Genomic DNA, 20,972 nt, shown 5'->3' with positions numbered 1-20,972 from the left:
AATTTTGGCCCATTCCTCTTGACAGAGCTGGTGTAAATGAGTCAGGTTTGTAGGCCTCCTTGTTCACACACGCTTTTTCAGTTCTGCCCACAAATTTTCTATGGGATTGAGGTCAGGGCTTCGATGGCCACTCCAATACCCTGACTTTGTTGTCCTTAAGCCATTTTGCCACAACGTTGGAAGTATGCTTGGGGTCATTGTCCATTTGGATTACCCATTTGAGACCAAGCTTTAACTTCCTGACTGATGTCTTGAGATGTTGCTTCAATATATCCACATTATTGTCCTGCCTCATGATGCCATCTACAGTGCCTTGCGAAATTATTCGGCCCCCTTGAACTTTGCGACCTTTTGCCACATTTCAGGCTTCAAACATAAAGATATAAAACTGTATTTTTTTGTGAAGAATCAACAACAAGTGGGACACAATCATGAAGTGGAACGACATTTATTGGATATTTCTAACTTTTTTAACAAATCAAAAACTGAAAAATTGGGCGTGCAAAATTATTCAGCCCCTTTACTTTCAGTGCAGCAAACTCTCTCCAGAAGTTCAGTGAGGATCTCTGAATGATCCAATGTTGACCTAAATGACTAATGATGATAAATTATGTCAATTAGCTAATCAGAAGCTTCTAAAGCCATGACATCATTTTCTGGAATTTTCTAAGCTGTTTAAAGGCACAGTCAACTTGGTGTGTGTAAACTTCTGACCCACTGGAATAGTGATACAGTAAATTATAAGTGAAATAATCTGTCTGTAAACAAATGTGCGAAAAATTACTTGTGTCATGCACAAAGTAGATGTCCTAACCGACTTGCCAAAACTATAGTTTGTTAACAAGAAATGTGTGGAGTGGTTTGAAAACGAGTTTTAATGACTCCAACCTAAGTGTATTTAAATTCCAACTTCAACTGTATGTGAACCCCTAGGCTAATGACTTCTCCAAAAGCTAATTGGAGTCAGGAGTCAGCTAACCTGGAATCCAATCAACGAGATGAGATTGGATATGTTGGTTAGAGCTGCCATGCCCTAAAGTTGGAAAGGGTTACAAAAGTATCTCTAAAAGCCTTGATGTTCATCAGTCCACAAGTAAGACAAATTGTCTATAAATGAAGAAAGTTCAGCACTGTTGCTACTCTCCTTAGGAGTGGCCGTCCTGCAAAGATGCCTGCAAGAGCACAGCGCAGAATGCTCAATGACGTTAAGAAGAATCCTAGAGTATCAGCTAAAGACTTACAGAAATCTCTGGAACATGCTAACATCTCTGACGAGTCTACGATATGTAAAACACAAAATAAGAATGGTGTTCATGGGAGGACATCACGGAAGAAGCCACTGCTGTCGCAAAAAAAAACATTGCTGCACTTCTGAAGTTTGCAAAAGTGCACCTGGATGTTCCACAGCGCTACTGGCAAAATAGCCTGTGGACAGATGAGACCAAAGTTGAGTTGTTTGGACAACACAACACTGTGTGTGGAGAAGAAAAAGGCACAGCACACCAACATTAACCTCATCCCAACCGTAAAGTATGGTGGAGGCAGCATCATGGTTTGGGGCTGCCTCTTGGCCTGGACAGTTTGCTATCATCAACGGAAAAATGAATTCACATGTTTATCAAGACATTTTGCAGGAAAATGTTAGGCAATCTGTCCACCAATTGAAGCTCAACAGAAGTTGGGTGATGCAACAGGACAACGACCCAAAACTCAGAAGTAAATCAATAATAGAATGGCTTCAACAGAAGAAAATAGGCCTTCTGGAGTGGCCCAGTCAGAGTCCTGACCTCAACCCGATTGAGATGCACGACCTCGAGAGCAGTTCACACCAGACATCCCAAGAATATTGCAGTTTAAACAGATTTGTAAAGAGGAATGGTCCAAAATTCCTCCTGACCGTTGTGCAGGTCTGATCCGCAACGACAGAAAACATTTGGTTGAGGTCATTGCTGCCAAAGGAGGGTCAACCAGTTATTACATCCAAGTGTTCACATACTTTAATCACGCTGCACTGTAAATGTTTACACGGTGTGTTCAACAAAGACATGAAAACGTATAATTGTTTGTCTTATTAGTTTAAGCAGACTGTGTTTGTCTATTGTTGTGTCCTAGATGAAGATCAGATCAAATTTTATGACCAATTTATGGAGAAATCCAGCCATTTACAAAGGGTTCACATACTTTTTCTTGCCACTGTAGGTTAGGGTTACGGTTCGGGGAAGGGTTAGCTAACATGCTAACTAGTTGCTAATAGCTATAATGCTAAAGTTTTCAGTGATGATATTTGAGCACACAACCAACATATCATGCTAGGGCATCCCGAATGGCGCAGTGGTTTAAGGCACTGTATCGCAGTGCTGAGGTGTCACTGCAGATCCAGGTTCGATCCCGGGCTGTGTTGCAGCCGGACGTGACTGGGAGGTGGTGCACAATTTGCCCAGAATCGTCTTGGTTAGGGTAGGATTTGGCCAGTTGGGATGTCCTTGTCCCATCAGGAGGGCCGGGTGCATGCATGCTGACACGGTTGCTAGTTGTACAATGTTTCCTCTGACACATTGGTGCGGCTGTCTTCCAGGTTAAGCGAGCAGTGTGCCAAGAATCAGTGCGGCTTGGCACGGTCATGTTTCGGAGGACGCATGGCTGTCAACCTTTGCCTCTCCCGAGTCCGTATGGGAGTTGCAGTGATGGGACAAGACTATAATTCCAATTTAGATATCACGACAAAGGGGTGAAAAGTTTTTTTTAAATAACAAAAATTCAACATCATGCTCATTTCACTGTCCTGGATTTACATTTACTATGTTATGTTTAGTTTATGAGACCTGTCTGATCAAGCAGGCAGAGCAAGCAGGCAGTGCAGGGGGGAGCCCAGGCAGACCAGCCAGTGCAGGGGGGAGCCCAGCCAGTCTTTAAACAGGCTTAACTGGCAGTCAGGTCTTTAGTATCTGAAGGCGATGCTGAAAGGATCTAAGCAGGAGGGGGAGTGTGTGTGTGTGTCTGCGTGTGTGGGAGAGAGTGAAAGAGGAAGGGGGGGAAGAGAGCCGAGCACTGTGAGAATTTGTGCCATGTTAGCATCCACCCAGCAACTCCGTCAATACTGCATACGGCTTGGAAACTGGCAGAGGTCCCTGGTGCTGCATTCGCAGGCTCCGTCAGTGAGAGAGAGCAGCTTCCACGACCCCCCCCCCCCCCCCCCCAATCACTGTGCTCGAGAGGTTTCTCTCAGTGATAGCACATCCACTAGAGCACCGGCCGTTACTGCTGCAGAGGAGGAAGTGGGGACAGGAGGAGAGCTGAACGGGAGATACGGAGTGGGAATACTCTAGAAGAGCGAGCCAATCCCGGAGGGACAGGATTCTCAGAGGACTGGTTTGATAGTATGCCACCGTGCTCCACAGGGAAGGCTGAACATTGGGACGTTTGACAGACAGGCACTCGATAGTGCACCTGCTCCACACTGGATTGTTGGGTAAAATTATTTCCCTCTTTTACAGTCAGCAAGGGCTGATTATAGGATTGTGCTTGTTACTGCTGATATATCTTAGTGTGGTGCTTAGTATAACAAATGGACTATACTACATTCTGTGTTCAGCATTTGGTACAGCACTATGTCCATTAAGCATTATAGAGCCAAGGAAGTACCTTGTTTCTGGGACAGTTCCACATATTTCTGCAGTCCTGCTTAAAGAAGTGGAGAAATGTGGTGCAGTGATATATCAAATACTCTGACACACACTACACCAATAAACACAAGGCACTTCACAAATATGTACAATTATACAGTGGCAAGTGTGTGTTTATGTTCGGGAAATTACAGGAATATTGCCTCAATTAGGAAGTCTTTCATTGAGGGATATTCTGCCCTCAACACAATGAAAGGTCCACTGAGGTAGATAATAATTGTTTCGTTTCATTTTGATATTGTGTGTGTGTGTGTGCGCTCACGTGAGTGTGTGCAATTCATGTGTACCTAGGTGCTGAATGTGTGAAATGCCTGAGAAATTGGTTGTTTCAATCGTTGTTTCTGACCATGGAAACTGGTCCCCTGCAGGAGTGGACACCCCTCTGTAAAATTCTATTCTGGTTTTCCATGACATCACAACTCCTTTGGCCTAATTTGGAGGCAAATGCTGAAAGTAGCACAAATGCCCTGACACTCCATCTCTATAGTGCCGCTGCCAGCTACTCCGCGTTATATATTTTCATTATTTTTTGTTTATCTGCCAACTTCAAAATCAGACTCAATGTTTATGTGCATGTTTTTTTTTTCCCCAGATAGGGGTCTTTTTTTAAATTGAAGTAAATTCAGTTCAGTTTCAAGTTTGGTGTGAAGTTACATGGTTAACACAACTAATTGTAAGCAGATAGAACTTCTCTGGTACCACGTGGTATTCCTGCCTTATCTCACCAAGTGTACTAATGGTTACCCTCTGATTTCCACAACAAGTTCAACAGCCTGACCTCTGCAGCCTGATCATGGAAAAAACGCATTTCAGAGATCATATGTTACATTCCAGACTTAACAACTTTCAGCATCTATTGAATGGCAACTTAACTGTCTTTTGGGCATAGTATCTCCATGGAACCTTGTTCATCTTGGACATATGCATGATTACATGATTTAACTGTGATGGAGTAAACGTAACTGTACAATTATGAACCTTCTGTTTCCACGGGACTGCCATGACCGAAGACACATTTTGCACGCAAAAAGAAACGTTAGATTTTGATCTGACCTTAAATAACTATAGTTTTTGGACAACAAACTTAAACAAGCATGCCAGCATATGCAAGACAAAGGGTGAATGCACTTAGTCACAAATGTAGGATGGTTTCCCATGCTTCTAGAGCCTCTCATTGGGGAATCTGATTAGCTCCAATGCAATGTTTTATAATACATCCAGTGTAAAACTGGTAGCCTCTGGAAATAAACAAAGTCACTCAAGCTTCTTTCCATCCTTTAGCCTAGAGTCGATGAACACGCCCCCATGGAAATCTAATTAGCATAATACACAAATTCTCATTAAAAAATGGGTCAATTTAAACTAGAGATAGTCACACTAAGTGCAAATCACATGGGATGGCGTAGCGCTGCAGAATACTATAGTAGCCTTGCTGGTTAAGCGTGCCTTGAATTCTAAATGAATCACAGACAGTGTCCCCAGCAAAGCACCCCCACACCATCACACCACCTCCTCCATGCTTCACGGTGGGAAGCACACATGCGGAGATCATCCGAGTGACCTACTCTGCATCTCACAAAGACACGGCTGTTGTCGTGGATAATTGTTTCAGAAATATAATACTCTCAGAAGAACTTTGTGAATTCAATGTAGACTTTAATACAAGGTATTAAGAGCCGTGCTGGTCCGCGGAACAGCCGCCCCTTCTTAGCACTGGCTCTGCTTTTATACATACATAGTATTTGTGTACATCACATATGTAAATAAAGTTACTGCCACCATAGTTCGTCTGCCACCATTAAATTCCTATTCTGAGTTATTTGCTTGTTTACGCCCACTAACGCTCATATCTGCTTTTGGTTAGGTTACAACGATGACAGAACTCTTTCCATGTTCTAAAAATAATGTATGTATTGCATGCTTATGTATTACGTGTTAGTCATCAGTTATCTTGCCTACATCTTTCTTCCTGTATCCTGCTGAGCATTGCACATTCAGCTGTCATAAATGCACGTATGGTCTTGGTTAAGGTATTCTTTCTTAAATATAGTATGGTCTGGGTGTCATATGGCCTAGGTATCATCTTCTCTTAATGTGCATGTCCTTGCTACTTCAGCCCAGCAGCCAAACCTATCTATATGTAAAGCTGAGCTTTCCTTAATGGTTCGCTCCAACACTGTTGGAACCAAAAATCTCAAATCTGGACTCATCAGACCAAAGGACAGATTTCCACCGGTCTAACATCCATTGCTTGTATTTCTTGGCCCAAGCAAGTCTCTTCCTATTGGTGTCCTTTAGTAGTGGTTTCTTTGTAGCAATTCGACCATGAAGGCCTGATTCACGCAGTCTCATCTGAACAGTTGATGTTGAGATGTGTCTGTTACTTGAACTCTGAAGCATTTATTTGGGCTACAATTTCTGAGGCTGGTAACTCTAATGAACTTATCCTCTGCAGCAGAGGTAAGTCTGGGTCTTTCTTTCCTGTGGCGGTTGTCATGAGAGCCAGTTTCGTCATAGTGCTTGATGGTGTGGCTGAACTTGAAGAAACTTTCAAAGTTTTTGAAATTTTCCGGGTTGAATGACCATGTCTTAAAGTAATGATGGTGTCACGTTCTGACCTTAGTTCCTTTTTTATGTCTTTGTGTTAGGTTGGTCAGGGCGTGAGTTGGGGTGGGTAGTCTGTTCCTTTTTCTATGTGTTTGGCCTAGTATGGTTCTCAATCAGAGGCAGGTGTCGTTCGTTGTCTCTGATTGAGAATCATACTTTGGTAGCCTGTTTTCCCCATTTTGGTTGTGGGTGATTGTTGTCTGTTTAGTGTCTGTCACCTTACAGAACTGTTTTGTTTCCATTTAATTTTGTTATTTTGGTTTGTGCGTTCAGTCAATACATTATGACGGACACTTACCACGCTGCATATTGGTCCAATATTTCATACTCGTCGCCAGACGACGAAGAGATCCGTTACAGATGGACTGTCATTTCTCTTTGCTTATTTGAGCTGTTCTTGACATAATATGGACTTGGTCTTTTACCAAATAGGGCTATCTTCTGTTTCCCACCCCTACCTTGTCACAACACAACTGATTGGCTCAGATGCATTAAGAAGGAAATAAATTCCACAAATGAACTTTTAACAAGGCACACCTGTTATATGAAATTCATTCCAGGTGAATACCTCATGAAGCTGGTTGAGAGAATGCCAAGAGTGTGGAAAGCTGTCCTCAAGGCAAAGGGAGGCTATTTGTTTAACTCATTTTTAGGTTACTACATGATTTCATATGTGTTATTTCATAGTTTTGATGTCTTTACTATTACTACAATTTTAAGAAAAACCCTTCTGTTCCAGATAGGAGACCTTATTATTTCATGCGTTTGTATGGGCTAATAAATGTTTCATCAAAACATAAAAAGATTTATTGATTTAAAATAGCTAAATTATCCTTGGTATGACCTTAACAATTCTGTGTAGCTTAGTAGAGTCCCCCTTCCCCGGCTTAGACTGTTATGTGTAAACAATTGTTATTATTTCATCAGCTTAAAAAAAAATGTATCAATCAAAGATGCGCAACAAGCTAAGTATTCGATCAGTCGTGCAGGTTTTATAATATATCAAGAATGTTCAAAATGAGTACTTCACAGGCTTGATTAGGTGAGAGGTGTGGTCAAACATGAAGTGTGGTGTTACTTTGTCATGATCGTCTGCCCTCATCAGCCATGGATGAAAGCGAGAGGCCTAATCTTTAACCAAGGCCTGATTTACCTTTTGTAACAGGTGTTAGATGAATGAAATATTAATATAGTAACCAATTGATATGTTAAATAACCAGTCACCCGCGCTTGGGGGACAATTGATCCTGTTCCTTCATCTACAGCATCGAGAAACCACATCCCTACAGAAGGAAAACATACCGTCGCTGTCTGATGAAAACTATCTCCAAAACCTCATCTTTTCAGGAAATGGAAAAAAATTACATTTTCCTATTAACGAACATACAATTAGGAAACTTCTGAAGCTATTTTGAATAAATGCTCTTGGTCCGAGAGTCATAAAATCTTCAGAATACATTAAGGGGAGTGACTGCATTCAATAAATGTAATATAATGTCATTTTTTATTTTACAAGGTTAGACAACGAGGTTAGACACTCTTGCATAGCAGTCTTTTAAATCTACATTTGCATTTGACATTTTAGTCATTTATCAGTTTTCGGGAAGATGGGCAGGGACCATTGGGATACCAGGACAGAGAAAAGCTTTGACTAGCCTGAGCAGGAGCTGACGTGCTGTAGAGGTGGGACAGCCAAGAGATCAGGCGTGGCAGAACGGAGTGCTCAGAGTTGGGATGTAGGGTTTGAGCATAGCCTGAAGGTGGGAAGGGGCAGTTCGCCTTGCTGCTCTCTAGGCAAGCACCATGGTCTTGTAGTGGATGTGAGCTTCGACTGGAAGCCAGTGGAGTGTACGTAGGAGCGGGGTGACGTGGGAGATCTTGGGAAGGTTGAACAGCAGACGGGCTGCGGAGTTTTGGATAAGTTGCAGGGGTTTAATGGCACAAACAGGGAGCCCAGCCAACAGAGAGTTGCAGTAGGCCAGAAGGAATATGAGGAGTGCCTGGATTAAGATTTACGCTGCTTCCTGTGTGAGGAAAGGTCATACTCTATAGATGTTGTAGAGCTTGAACCTGCAAGAGCGAGTCACTTTTTTGATGTTTGCAGAGAACTGTTCAGGGTCTTTCCTAGGTTCTTTGCTCTCTTTGGGGGGGGGGGCACTGGAGTAGTCAACCGTGATGAGAGGAAGAGCAGCTCCATCTTGTCAAGATGAGCTTGAGGTGGTGGGCCGACATTCAAGCAGAGATGTGTGTCGCCACCTGGGTGTCAGAGGGGAATGATAAAGTAGTTGAGTGTTATCTGCATAGCAATGATAAGAGAGACCATGAGAGGATGTGACTTGGTGTAGAGAGCAAAGGAGCTAGAACCAAGCCCTGGGGGATACCAGTAATGGGAGCACGTATTGCAGACACAGATCCTCTCCACGCCACCTGGTAGGATCAAACTGCCAGGTAGGAGGCAATCCAGCAGTGTGCAGAGCTTGAGATGCCCAGCCCTGAGAGGGTGGAGAGGAGGATCTGATGGTTCATGTTGGCTAAGGCAGCAGATAGATTTTGGAGGCTGAGAATAGATGAGAGAGTCGGCTTTGGCGGAGCGGAGAGCCTCTGTAACACAGAGGAGAGCAGTCTCAGTTGAGTGACCCGTCTTGAAGCCTGACTGGTTGGGCTCAAGAAGATCATTCTCAGAGTGATAACAAGAGAGACAGCATGTTCGAGTGTTTTGTAAAGAAAAGAAAGAAGGGGTAGCGATCTTTTGTTATTTTTGACATCAGAGTTTGAGTTTTGGTTTCTTGAGGAAGGGAGTGATTTTGGATGCAGCCAGTGGTCAGTTGCTGATGGAAGAAGGTCTCCAGAGAGATTCTGAAGAGGGGATGGGGTCGAGTGGGCAGGTTGTCGGGCGGCTGGAAATCACTAGTCGCAGGATTTCATCTGGAGAGCGAGGGGATGAGACTCCTGTGATGAGACGCATGTGGCAGGGACTCCAGTAAATGGCATATATTATTATATATTATTATTATTATTCCGGAGATAAAGGGAAAGCCAGACACGATATGGAGTGTTTACGGACATATTCGATCTCTCCCTATCCCAGTCTGTTGTCCCCACTTGCTTCAAGATGTCCATCATTGTTCATGTACCCAAGAAAGCGAAGGTGACTAAACGAAATGTCTACCGCCTCGTAGCGCTGACTTCTGTAATCATAAAGTGCTTTGAAAGGCTAGTGAAGACCCACTACACTTTGCATATTGCCCCAACAGATCCACGGATGCTTCATTGCCATTGCACTGCCCACTGCCCTATTCCACTTGGACAAGAGGAATACCTATGTGAGAATGCTGTTCATCGACTACAGCTCAGCCTTCAACAACAACATTGCCCTCTAAGCTCATCACTAAGCTCAGGGCCCTCGGCCTGTGCTCCTCCCTGTACAACTGGGTCCAAGACTTCCTGACGGCCAACCCCAGGTGGTGATGGTAGGCAACAACACTTCTGCCACGCTGATCCTCAACATGGGGGTCCCACATGGGTGTGTGTTCAGCCCCCTCTTGTACTCCCTGTTAACCCATGACTGCGTGGCTATGCACATCTCCAACTCAATCATCAAGTTTGCTGACAACACATCAGATGTTGTCCTGACTACCAACAACGACGGGACAGCCTACAGGGAAATGAGAGCCCTGGTGGAATGGTGCCAGGAAAAAAACCTCTACCTCAATGTCAACAAAATGAAGAAGATGATCGGGAACTACAGAAAACAGCAGAGAGAGCACAACCCGACCCACATCGACGGGTCAGAGTGTAGAGGGTCAAAAGCAGTTCCTCAACGTGCAAATCACTAATGACTTGAAATGATCCCTCCACACCGACACTGTGATGGTGGCTAAAGAAGAAATTCAGCTGTGTCCCTAAGACCCTTAGCTTCTATCTCCAGGGCATCAAACTGTTTAGGCTGGGTTACTGTACAGCACTTTGTGACATCAGCTGATGTAAGAAGGGCTTTATAAATAAATTTGATTGATTGAACAGTCATCACTACAAGTCGGCTACCGCCCAGTACTCTACTCTGCACCTTGTACAGTCGTGGCCAAAAGTTTTGAGAATGACACAAATATGATTTTTCCAAAGTCTGCTGCCTCAGTTTGTATGATGGCAATTTGCATATACTCCAGAATGTTATGAAGAGTGATCAGATGAATTGCAATTAATTGCAAAGTCCCTTTTTGCCATGCAAATGAACTGAATCCCCAAAAAACATTTCCACTGCATTTCAGCCCTGCCAAAAAAGGGCCAGCTGACATCACGTCAGTGATTCTCTCGTTAACACAGGTGTGAGTGTTGACTAGGACAAGGCTGGAGATCACTCTGTCATGCTGATTGAGTTCAAAGAACAGACTGGACGCTTCAAAAGAAGGGTTGTACTTGGAATCATTGTACTTCCTCTGTCAACCATGGTTACCTGCAAGGAAACACGTGCCGTCATCTTTTCTTTGCACAAAAAGGGCTTCACAGGTAAGGATATTGCTACCAGTAATATTGCACCTCAATTAACCATTTATTGGATCATCAAGAACTTCAAGGAGAGCTGTTCAATTGTTGTGAAGAAGGCTTCAAGGGCACCCAAGAAAGTCCAGCAAGCTCCAGGGCTGTCTCCTAAAGTTGATTCAGCTGCAGGATCGGGGCACCACCAGTACAGAGCTTGCTCAGGAATGGCAGCAGGCAGGTGTTAATGCATCTGCATGCACAGTGAGGTGAAGACCTTTGGAGGATGGCCTGGTGTCAAGAAGGGCAGCAAAGAAGCCACTTCTCTCCAGAAAAAACATCAGGGACAGACTGATATTCTGCAAAAGGTATGGGGATTGGACTGCTGAGGACTGGGGTAAAGTCTCTGATGAATCCCCTTTCTGATTGTCTGGGGCATCCGAAAAAAAGCTTGTCCGGAGAAGACAAGGTGAGCGCTACCATCAGTCCTGTGTCATGCCAATAGTAAAGCATCCTGAGACCATTCATGTGTGGGGTTGCTTCTCAGCCAAGGGAGTGGGCTCACTCACAATTTTGCCTAAGAACACAGCCATGAATAAAGACCGGTACCAACACATCCTCCAAGAGAAACTTCTCCCAACCATCCTGAAACAGTTTGGTGACGAACAATGCATTTTCCAGCATGATGGAGCACCTTGCCATAAGGCAAAAGTGATAACTAAGTGGCTCGGGGAACAAAACATCGATATTTTGGGTCCATGGCCAGGAAACTCCCGAGACTTTAATCCCATTGAGAACTTGTGGTCAATCCTCGAGGCGGGTGGACAAACAAAAACCCACAAATTCTGACAAACTCCAAGCATTGATTATGCAAGAATGAGCTGCCATCAGTCAGGATGTGGCCCAGAAGTTAATTGACAGCATGCCAGGGCAGATTGCAGAGGTCTTGAAAAAGAAGGGTCAACACTGCAAATATTTACTATTTGCATCAACTTCATGTAATTGTCAATAAAAGCCTTTGACACTTATGAAACACTTGTAATTATACTTCAGGTCTCCATAGTAACATCTGACAAAAATATCTAAAGACACCGAAGCAGCAAACATTGTGGAAATTAACATTTGTCATTCTCAAAACTTTTTGCCACAACTGTAGACTGCTGCCATATGCACAGTATATATACACTGGTCACAAATTGTTTCTGTAGTTAAAAACAGTTAAGATTAGCATTCCTGCAACATTATTTTGTTAATTTTATTTGATATCTGAGAAATTAAGCTTAATTTCTAACTTTATAAACTCAGCAAAAAAATAAATGTCCCTTTTTCATGACCTTGTCTTTCGAAGATAATTCATAAAAATCCAAATAACTTCACAGATCTTCATTGTAAAGGCTTTAAACACTGTTTCCCATGCTTGTTCAATGAACCATAAACAAGTAATGAACATGCACCTGTGGAACGGTTGTTAAGACATTAAGACACTAACCGCTTACAGACAGTAGACAATTAAGGTCACAGTTATGAAAACTTAAGGCACTAAAGAGGCCTTTCTACTGACTCTGAAAATCACCAAAAGAAAGATGCCCAGGGTACCTGCTCATCTGTGTACCCTGGGCATGCTGCAAGGAGGCATGAGGACTGCAGATGTGGCCAGGGCAATAAATTGCAATGTCTGTACTGTGAGATGCCTACGACAGCGCTACAGGGAGTCAGGACGGACAGCTGATCATCCTCGCAGTGGCAAACCACGTGTAACGACACCTGCACAGGATCGCTACATCCAAACATCACACCTGCGGGACAGGTACAGGATGGCAACAACAACTGTTCGTGTTACACCAGGAATGCACAATCCCTCCATCAGTGCTGACTGTCCGCAATAGGCTGAGAGAGGCTGGACTGAGGGATTGGAGGCCTGTTGTAAGGCAGGTCCTCACCAGGCAACAACGTCTCCTATGGCCAAAAACCCACCGTTGCTGGACCAGACAGGACTGGCAAAAAGTGCTCTTCACTGATGAGTTGCGGTTTTGTTTCACCAGGGGTGATGGTCGGATTTGCATTTATTGTTGAAGGAATGAGCGTTACACCAAGGCCTGTACTCTGGAGCGGGATTGATTTGGAGGTGGACTGACTGACTGTTACTTTTGATTTTGACCCCCTTTTTTGTTCAGGGATCCATTATTCCATATCTGTTAGTCACATGTCTGTGGAACTTGTTCAGTTTGTATGCTGTTGAATCTTTTTATGTTCATACAAATATCTACACATGTTAAGTTTGCTGAAAATAAACGCAGTTGACAGTGAGGACATTTCGTTTTTTGCGTTTATGTATTAGGTATTCCCACCCCTTGACTTTTTCCACATTTTGTTGTTACAGCCTGACTTTAGATGAAATTGAGTTTTGGAACTGGCCTGCCCAAAGTGGAATTATAGTTTTTTGAATTTCTTAAAAATGTATAAAAAATGAAAAGCTGAAATGTCTTGAATCAGTAAGTATCCAACCCCTTTGTTATGGCCTAAATAAGTTCAGTCGTAAGAATGTGGTTAACAAGTCACATAGGGTGCGTCGACAATAATAGTGTTTAACATGATTTTTGAATGACTACCTCTTCTCTGTACCCCACACATACAATTATCTGTAAGGTCCCTCAGTCAAGTAGTGAATTTCAAACACAGATTCAACCACAAAGACCAGGGAGGTTTTCCAATGCCTCGCGAAGAAGGGCACCTATTGGGGTAGATGGTTATAAACAGACATTGAATATCCCTTTAAGTATGGTGACATTATTAATTACAGTTTGGATGGTGCATCAATACACATTTACATTACATTTACATTTAAGTCATTTAGCAGACGCTCTTATCCAGAGCGACTTACAAATTGGTGCATTCACCTTATGACATCCAGTGGAACAGTCACTTTACAATAGTGCATCTAAATCTTAAGTGGGGGGGGTGAGAGGGATTACTTATCCTATCCTAGGTATTCCTTAAAGAGGTGGGGTTTCAGGTGTCTCCGGAAGGTGGTGATTGACTCCGCTGTCCTGGCGTCGTGAGGGAGTTTGTTCCACCATTGGGGGGGCCAGAGCAGCGAACAGTTTTGACTGGGCTGAGCGGGAGCTGTACTTCCTCAGTGGTAGGGAGGAGAGCAGGCCAGAGGTGGATGAACGCAGTGCCCTTGTTTGGGTGTAGGGCCTGATCAGAGCCTGGAGGTACTGAGGTGCTGTTCCCCTCACAGCTCCGTAGGCAAGCACCATGGTCTTGTAGCGGATGCGAGCTTCAACTGGAAGCCAGTGGAGAGAACGGAGGAGCGGGGTGACGTGAGAACTTGGGAAGGTTGAACACCAGACGGGCTGCGGCGTTCTGGATGAGTTGAAGGGGTTTAATGGCACAGGCAGGGAGCCCAGCCAACAGCGAGTTGCAGTAATCCAGACGGGAGATGACAAGTGCCTGGATTAGGACCTGCGCCGCTTCCTGTGTGAGGCAGGGTCGTACTCTGCGGATGTTGTAGAGCATGAACCTACAGGAACGGGCCACCGCCTTGATGTTGGTTGAGAACGACAGGGGGTTGTCCAGGATCACGCCAAGGTTCTTGGCGCTCTGGGAGGAGGACACAATGAAGTTGTCAACCGTGATGGCGAGATCATGGAACGGGCAGTCCTTCCCCGGGAGGAAGAGCAGCTCCGTCTTGCCGAGGTTCAGCTTGAGGTGGTGATCCGTCATCCACACTGATATGTCTGCCAGACATGCAGAGATGCGATTCGCCACCTGGTCATCAGAAGGGGGAAAGGAGAAGATTAATTGTGTGTCGTCTGCATAGCAATGATAGGAGAGACCATGTGAGGTTATGACAGAGCCAAGTGACTTGGTGTATAGCGAGAATAGGAGAGGACCAAGAACAGAGCCCTGGGGGACACCAGTGGTGAGAGCGCGTGGTGAGGAGACAGATTCTTGCCACACCACCTGGTAGGAGCGACCTGTCAGGTAGGACGCAATCCAAGCGTGGGCCGCGCCGGAGGGTGGAGAGGAGGATCTGATGGTTCACAGTATCGAAGGCAGCCGATAGATCTAGAAGGATGAGAGCAGAGGAGAGAGAGTTAGCTTTAGCAGTGCGGAGCGCCTCCGTGATACAGAGGAGAGCAGTCTCAGTTGAATGACTAGTCTTGAAACCTGACTGATTTGGATCAAGAAGGTCATTCAGAGAGAGATAGCGGGAGAGCTGGCCAAGGACGGCACGTTCAAGAGTTTTGGAGAGAAAAGAAAGAAGGGATACTGGTCTGTAATTGTTGACATCGGAGGGATCGAGTGTAGGTTTTTTCAGAAGGGGTGCAACTCTCGCTCTCTTGAAGACGGAAGGGACGTAGCCAGCGGTCAGGGATGAGTTGATGAGCGATGTAAGGGAGAAGGTCTCCGGAAATGGTCTGGAGAAGAGAGGAGGGGATAGGGTCAAGCGGGCAGGTTGTTGGGCGGCCGGCCGTCACAAGACGCGAGATTTCATCTGGAGAGAGAGGGGAGAAAGAGGTCAGAGCACAGGGTAGGGCAGTGTGAGCAGAACCAGCGGTGTCGTTTGACTTAGCAAACGAGGATCGGATGTCGTCGACCTTCTTTTCAAAATGGTTGACGAAGTCATCTGCAGAGAGGGAGGAGGGGGGAGGAGGAGGATTCAGGAGGGAGGAGAAGGTGGCAAAGAGCTTCCTAGGGTTAGAGGCAGATGCTTGGAATTTAGCGTGGTAGAAAGTGGCTTTAGCAGCAGAGACAGAGGAGGAAAATGTAGAGAGGAGGGAGTGAAAGGATGCCAGGTCCGCAGGAGGCGAGTTTTCCTCCATTTCCGCTCGGCTGCCCGGAGCCCTGTTCTGTGAGCTCGCAATGAGTCATCGAGCCACGGAGCGGGAGGGGAGGACCGAGCCGGCCTGGAGGATAGGGGACATAGAGAGTCAAAGGATGCAGAGAGGGAGGAGAGGAGGGTTGAGGAGGCAGAATCAGGAGATAGGTTGGAGAAGGTTTGAGCGGAGGGAAGCGATGATAGGATGGAAGAGGAGAGAGTAGCGGGGGAGAGAGAGCGAAGGTTGGGACGGCGCGATACCATCCGAGTAGGGGCAGTGTGGGAGGTGTTGGATGAGAGCGAGAGGGAAAAGGATACAAGGTAGTGGTCGGAGACTTGGAGGGGAGTTGCAATGAGGTTAGTGGAAGAACAGCATCTAGTAAAGATGAGGTCGAGCGTATTGCCTGCCTTGTGAGTAGGGGGGGGGAAGGTGAGAGGGTGAGGTCAAAAGAGGAGAGGAGTGGAAATAAGGAGGCAGAGAGGAAAGAGTCAAAGGTAGACGTGGGGAGGTTAAAGTCGCCCAGAACTGTGAGAGGTGAGCCGTCCTCAGGAAAGGAGCTTATCAAGGCATCAAGCTCATTGATGAACTCTCCGAGGGAACCTGTCACTACAAATATACAGGATTCCTTAACTTAGTTGCCAGAGAGGAAGGAAACCGCTCAGGGATGTCACCATGAAAAGAAGGAAGCCTGTACAGAATAAAAAATATTCCAAAACATGCATCCTGTTTGTAACAAGGTACTAATGTAATACTGCAAAAACAGCGGTAAAGCTGTTAACATTTTGTCCTGAATACAAATGTTTGGAGTAAATCCAATACAACACAACAGAGCTAAGCACAGGCAAAATCCTAGAGGAAAACCTGGTTCAGTCTGCTTTCCACCAGACACTGGTGTTTCATTTTCAATACATTTGCAAAAATGTATAAAAACCTGTTTTCACTTTAATTATGAGATATTTTGTATAGATGGGTGAGGGGGACTTTTTTTGGAATCCATTTTGAATTCAGGCTATAACAACAATGTGGAATAAGTCAAGGGGTTGGAATACTTTCTGAAGGCGCTGTACACACTGTATTCTCGACATAGCTCATCCTACTGAAGTACTGCTGTACATATATTTTCCTACTTATATATTGTCCATACTGTCTATACATATTTATATTCTGGACTCTGACATTGCTCGTTCTGATATTGTTTGTTCTGAATTTTTTATAATTTTGTACATTTGGGGGGTGGGTTGGGATTATTTGTGTATTGGTATTCTACTGTTAGACACTTACTGCACCGCTGGAGCTAGAAACATAAGCTTTTCGCTGCATCCGCTTCAACATCTGCTAATCTGTGTACGCAACGAATACAATTGTTAGGGTAGTTTTGTGTAAGTGGGACCAGTGGACTCCATAGGCTGTGTAAATAAGGAGCTCATGTCGTCAACCTTTTTTTTCCAAAGAGAGGGAGGAGGGGAGGAAAAGACTTGCCCAGGGTTGGAGACAGAGGCTTGGAATTTAGAGTGATAGAAAGCAGCTTTAGCAGCAGATGTAGAGAAGGAGTGGAAGGAGGATAGGTCCTCCGGAAGTTCAGATTTCCTCCATTTTCACTCAGCTTTCCACAGCCCTGTTCTATGAGCACGCAGTGAATCTCAATGTTAAATCATTTTTGGGTAACAATTAAGTACCTTACTGGAATAGTTTTCCTTTTAAAATGTTATAATTTTGCTAGGACTGTCTGGAGGTGGTCTGAGTGAAGGGCCCAATTGGACTGCTATGTAACCTGAAAACTAGCTGTTATTGGCAAAGAGGTTTGGAACTCTCTTTGTTATTGGTCTGTTGAAGTATACCGCCTGGTGATGTCAGCAGGCAAGCCAAAACTCCACCCATGCAAAACCTGCTGTTTAGATGATCCTGTTTCAATTGTAATTTCAACCAGCTGGAAATAGCACTAACATTTTTTTTCTTCTAACTTTTACGGTGTTATTTTCATCCGCTGTTGTACAATATGATACAAAGCACAGGGGAAACTGCATTTTGACTGAACTGGGCCTTTAAGGTGAAAATGGCACCCTACTGTATGGTTGCTTGAGGAACCAAAATAATTTCTGATACAGATTTATTGAAGCTACTGTACATCTGACTCTTGATGTCACTGAATGCCCAAGGCAGTTCAGTGCAGCTATAGTCTGTGTGGAGTTTGTTATTGACTCTTTAGGGAAAAGGGTCACTTACTACCTGGCCTGCTGTATCTGTTTGTGTGTGGGCTTCATCATGACCTGGATGGGTCAACATTCTCCTGGTAGTATAAGGTGGAGGTGCAGGTGTGGGAAGTTGTTATATCTGGGAATCATGTTTTTCGCCCCTTATTTTACCTGTGTGTGTGTGTGTGTGATACCAACCCCTCAGGAGTGCCACATCGGTGATCAAGTAAGGTGCTATTGGCTGTGGTGCAGTTAAATATTCATGCAGTTGAAGTCCTTAACTGGAGTCCATTTAGAAATGAAGTATGTTTACGTGGGCTGCTCAAAAAAAGTAAAGTCCCTTTTCTAAGAAATAGAGGCGGCCATCGATTTGAATTTGGCCCTCTGTTTAACATTATTGTCGATTTAATTAAAATAAAATACAAATCTATATCTTTTTTAATTTGGGGGGGTACTGTCTAAGGTTTGAGCCATAATGGCTTATTACCAGCTACATTCCAGTGAAAAATATTACATTTGTGGGAAGAAGTGAGTGAAACTGACAGCTTGTTTGCAGGAAGGATCATTAGCACTGCTTGGTGACAGGCCCAATGGTGAGTGACTGGGATCTGCATCATGTTGTGAGGACCAAATCTGCTTAACCTACTTTGGGTTAGCACTAAATATCTCGGACTTGCTTGAACCTCACAATAGCAGCCTTTCTGGTGCAGTTTTGATGTTCATAAAATATGAATTTGTATGGAATTATTGATATGGACACATGGAAGATATAGTGCTCTTCCCTTACGCACACACACACACACACACTATTTTTTTGTATGTGTGTATATATATATATATAATATAAAATTGTTGTTGTTGAAATTTCAGGCGTGGTTTTTGGACACCTGTGAAGTTTTCCCTTGTGAAAAAATAAATCCCCATGTGATGTTTATTTTTTCTTACTTCCAGCTACAGCTGGTCTCCCATTGAGGGACCGACCAACTATATAGTGGTTGTTTACATCTACTTTGTTTACAAGCATTGGTGTAAACAAGCTTATATTTTGTGTTCTGATGGGATATGAGTTAAGCTAAGCTCATGAGGCATTTATACGTTGTACACCTCCCATTTTGCCCTCAGAACAACCTGAATTCGTCAGGACATGGACTCTACAAGGTGTCTAAAGCATTCCACAGGGATGCTGGTCCATGTTGACTCCAATGCTTCCCACAGTTATGTCAACTTGGCTGGATGTCCTTTGGGTGGTGGACCGTTTTTTGATACACACGGGAAACTGTTGAGCGTGAAACCTAGCAGCGTTGCAGTTCTTGAGACAAACTGGTACGCTTGGCACCTACTACCATACCCTGTTCAAAAGGCATTTACATTTTTTTGCCTTGCCCATTCCCCCTCGGAATTGCACACATACACAATCCATGTCTTCGTTGTCTCAAAGCTTAAAACTCCCTCATTAACCTGTCTCCTCCCCTTCATCTACACTGATTTGAAGTGGATTTAACAGGTGACATCAATAAGGGATCATCGCTTTCACCTGGATTCACCTGGTCAGTCTATGTCATGGAAAGAGCAGTTGTTCTTAATGTTTTGTATAATCAGTGTATTCTTCAAGAATTTATGGGTTCATATTTAAAAGTCCAAAAACTGATGTAGCAACTAAGGATTTGCCCCTTTTTACACGCAGTGACCTTCAGACAGCAGAACTATGTCGCCATTTGAATGTGATCCATTAACCTGCCCCAAAAACAATTATTTTGTCCACTGTTTTGCAAATGTCTTGCAAAATCGTTCCCTTGTCCTGCATTTGGGCTTTTAAAAATGTGTCACCCTAATTCCACCAGTGGAAACATTGCTACTGCAACATGTGAACACCATCTTTTCACATGTGAGGAGAATAACATTATTTCAACCCCACATGTGAGTCTGCAATTCCACATGTGGAAGTGAGATTTTTACAGTTGGAGTTTTCTAATGTGAAAATGCAAAATTCAAATGTGAAACTGCATTTCACATGTGTGGGGAAAACAACATGTTGTTCTTCTCACATGTGAAAAGGTGGTGTTACCATGTGAACTATAATTTAGTACACGTGACATCTTGTTGTAAGGGTTCAGTCTTAATGCAGTTTTTGACTGTTGTTGATTTCTTCATAGGGAAACATCGTTCTAATACGAAATTACATTTTGAGGTGTGTTTGTTTGTTGGTGTGTCATTGAGAGTGGAAATTATGAACTGTTGCCATGGAGATTTTCACAAATTGTGTAGGGAAAAACAAACGCCCACATTCTTCCCAAAAAGAACCAGGCTTACCCAGTTGTTTATCATGCTCAGCTTGTATATTACCTTTTTTTTTAAAGATGACAAACTGACTCTTGATCATTTAATTACATGCTGCAAAATAAGTGAAATGGAAATATCCTTCAAATCCTTCAACATTTTTTTTGTGATCCTTTTGAGGTGAATGTATTGCGAAGTATATGTGTGCGTAAATACTGTCTTAAACAGTTTGAGAGTGATGACACGGCACAAACTTTTTACTGCGTGAAATGTGTTTTGTCACTCAGAAGAGCGAGCTTTCCACGGCTCACCCGGTCTCTAATACCTTAACCACTGCTCCATTCAACAGGTTCTAGCTTTATTTTTTTATATTTTTTTACCTCATGGACATTAAGCTGTGCTCTGAATATCAAGTACTCCCTTTAGTTGCACCACCCAAAGGATGTTTTTGCTATTGACGATGAATCATACTGTTCTTATGCTTCTTACTGTAGTACCGCACTCGTATTCCTATCAACTGCTGTATTGTTAAGCAACAGCAAGTGGGTTGAAATACCACAAGTCCTGGCAGGGGTGTGTGGGCAGCGTTTGGCAGCAAAACAAAGGTGGTTTTGAAACTCATGGGGCCTCTGCTTCCCTTCGCTACAGAGTGACATTTAAAGTGAATAGGTGCAAAGGCTGTTAATGGTTAACACTTATGTATGCAACATGTCATGTATTAAGTAACAATGTACGTGGAAAAATGTTACCAATTAACACCTATTCCACTTTAAGGGCATTTGGACACACACACACACACACACACACACACACACACACACACACACACACACACACACACACACACACACACACACACACACACACACACACACACACACACACACATTAGCTTCATGGTAGAGAGAGAA

General features: G+C 43.9%; 1 protein-coding gene across 9 annotated transcripts in view; it reads left to right on the top strand.

Annotated features, from left to right (window-relative positions):
* Nucleotides 1-20,972, top strand: part of LOC124036032 (apoptosis-inducing factor 3) — a 50,480-nt gene that overhangs the window by 7,417 nt on the left and 22,091 nt on the right. For 2 of the 9 annotated variants that reach the window (XM_046350110.1, XM_046350109.1), the window contains exon 1: nt 3,138-3,469. The exons of the other annotated variants lie outside the window; for them this stretch is intronic. The gene's annotated coding sequence lies outside the window, so the exon portion shown is untranslated. Of the gene's footprint in view, nt 1-3,137; nt 3,470-20,972 lie in introns of those variants that run through there. 9 annotated transcript variants of the gene reach the window in all.

This window comes from Oncorhynchus gorbuscha, linkage group LG05 (genome assembly GCF_021184085.1).
Source record: "Oncorhynchus gorbuscha isolate QuinsamMale2020 ecotype Even-year linkage group LG05, OgorEven_v1.0, whole genome shotgun sequence".
Taxonomy (NCBI): Eukaryota; Metazoa; Chordata; class Actinopteri; order Salmoniformes; family Salmonidae; genus Oncorhynchus; species Oncorhynchus gorbuscha.
The sequence above is the reverse complement of the archived record's forward strand: the minus strand, read 5'-3'. Positions and strand labels throughout refer to the sequence as shown.